Genomic DNA, 3139 nt, shown 5'->3' on the forward strand with positions numbered 1-3139 from the left:
GCAAAAATTATTTATTTAGGAATGGATTTGGCAACGAAAATAATTTATCGCCAAATTATAGCAATTATAATTTCGTAACAAAATAATTTTGATCCAAATTTCGTCCCAAGAATTTGGGACGAAATTTGGAACAAAAATTATTTTGTTGCAAATTAAATTCGATTTTTGTTGCCAAATTTGTCGCAAATTTTGCAACAAAAAAATATTTGTTGCAAAAGTTTCAGAATTTGGCAATAAAAATATAATTCGTTGCAAAATTTTGTAGCCAAATTAGGGACAAACTTGGCAACAAAAAAATAATTCGTCACCTAATTTGTCCCAAAATTCGTTGCTAAATTTGTAACAAAACATATATTCGTTCTAAAATGGTTTACAATTTGGCGACGAATTTGGGGACGAAAATATTTTTTGTCGCTAATTTTGTTCCCAAATTCGTTGCCAAATTTGCAATGAAAAATTTTTCGTTCTAAAAGTTGGCAATTTTCATCTCAGAATTCTTCCCAGAATGCACTATTTTTTTAGTGATTGAAAGATCAGCAAGGTGGTATATGACACTTTATGAGAATGATAGATGGGTTTAGGTCGTAGAAGCAGCCATTTTATTTTATCAAGGTGGTATGAATGTAAGTATTCATAGCTGAATTGATATTAAGTGTTAGACTTGTATCAATGGGCAATAGTTCAAATTATGACGGTAGTAAATAACTCTCTTATTTAAGGGATCATTCAGTACTTGATTTATCTTTTTTCATCTCACTGTAGGACAATCATGATGTAGTAGTAAGACATTTTGTGAATACTCAAGAGCACTATGATTTGATTCTCAGTTGAAGCATTCACATATTCTATTTTGGAGGAAAAATTTATGGAAAGTGGCATGAAGTACGATAACTAGAGCACTTTTCAAATGGTCAGAAATTTTTATGGGATTGGATAGATCGGATTAATTGGTTCAAAAAATTGAAAATATGAATTAATTCACTCAACTCAACTGAAAGGGGCCAGAATAAAATTGTTGGATTACTTATTATTGGTGGAGAGCTTTAGACACAAGAGAATCAATGGAGCCTCCGTTCCACTAGGGATGTAAATGAACCAAACCGTTCGTGAGTTATTCGAAGCTCGATTCGATAAAAGCTCGTTTGAGCTCGTTTAATGAGGCTCGTTAAGATAAACAAACCAAACTCAAGCTTCGCAATACTCGGCTCGTTAGCTCGTGAACACGTTCGTTAAGCTCATGAATCAACTTTTAAATTAAAAAAATAATAATTTTGATATTAAATTTATAGATTTTACACTCCACTTATAAAAAAAATATAGACAAATATATTAAATTTATTTATTAGAATAAAATTATAAATTTTAATAAGAATATTATAATTTTCTACAAATATATAATTTAATTTTTTATGAATATTTAATTTATATTTATTAAACTCGTTTAAGCTCGATAAAAGTTTGAATAAGCTCGTGAGCCATGAATATATTCGTTAAATAAAACTCGAGCTCGGCTCGATTATAAACAAGCCAAGCTCAAACATTCAAGAGTTCGGCTCGGCTCGACTCGATTACACCCCTACGTTACACAGACTAACGAGGAGAACATCTACTGTGACAACCGCACAAATTTACAAAAGTAATATGGAGAATAAACTATATATAATTCATACTACTCTCCTATTGCAGAGAATAATCCTCATCGGTTAACGGTTCTTAAGGCACCGAGTTCTGGATAAAGCAGGCAAAGCCCATCCCTGTTCCGACGACGGAAGATGATTCGTGTGATCCCAATATCTCTATCAATCCGTCCCCAAGCCAATAGAAAAAATAAATCATGAATAACTATTGATCATGTCTGAGAAGCTTGACAAAATGGAGAGCTAGAAGGAAAAAACCTACTGCCTCGATGAAGAATAATACCTGCCTGAATGCCAATCCGAGAAACCCAAAGCGGATTGGGGAGAGTAGAATCACAGAATACCTTCCTGGTGCAAAGCTCTAATGGCGAGAAGGAAATCCAACAGAAGAAAACCCAGATCCGGAGCTTCACAGGCTTCTTGCGCATAAGAGACCGACCAACACTATCGTCAGTGACCTAAGACCGGGGTGGGAATCCCTGGCTAGGCCCTCCGACGCTCAAGTCAGTGATCTCTCTCGGTGTAGAAGAAGGAAAGAGAAGAGGAAGATGAACAGTAGTTGAAAATTAGGGTTATGAATGTGAGAAGTGATGCGAACTTACCTAGCCAACGGAGAGGATTCTCCTTTTTATACCACTTCATATAACCTCCGTAGTCATGAAGTGGATCCCGGTTTGTTAGAGTTTGTTATGAGATGACCTAAGTTGCATACTTGTGGTAAATGACTTTTAAGGAATCTTTTTTGTACCCCAGATGTACCTTCTTTGTCGTCTAGTACCTGAAAAATAGTCTAACAACACATTTCCCGCCAAATATATAACACCTATTACACAATCATATACTACAAATATCTTTATTAATTATTTAAAATATTTACTTCAATCATGTTTCACAAGTCCTTTTAAAGTGTTTCTATCGTTCCTACTCGACCTTCCTGTTTTTGCTACATCATAAATAGTTTAATATAACAATGTTCATTGTATCGGTCGAAGCTGGGCTTAACTAGGTTTGATCAATTATTATTACCTCTCATGAGGCTCCTGGGGCAATGTCCGTCCGTGCTCCTCTATGTTTATTATCCTAGCTAGCACTAGGCTATATTTTATCAAGTATGTAATTTTTATCAAATATCTTCTCAAGGTATTATTCAGCTTGGCCGATATTAGCCTACTCCCTTTGAGGTATATCCCGACCGATATTGGTCTTCCTTCCTGAAGGTGTGTCTCGATCGATATTTGACCTGCCTCCTTGGAGGCATATGCCGGTCGATATTGGCTTACCTCCTTTGAGGTATATCCAGGCTGATATCAGCCTACCTCCTTTGAGGTATATCCCGGACGATATTGGCCTTCCTCTTTTGAGGTATAACTTGGCTGATCTTAACCAACCTCCCTGGAGATATATCTTGATAGATATGAGTCTGCCTCCTTGGAGGCGTATCCCGACTGATATTGGCTTACCTCCTTTAAGGTATATCCCGGCCGATATCGATCTACCTCCTT

Source organism: Zingiber officinale, chromosome 8B (assembly GCF_018446385.1).
Source record: "Zingiber officinale cultivar Zhangliang chromosome 8B, Zo_v1.1, whole genome shotgun sequence".
Taxonomy (NCBI): domain Eukaryota; kingdom Viridiplantae; phylum Streptophyta; class Magnoliopsida; order Zingiberales; family Zingiberaceae; genus Zingiber; species Zingiber officinale.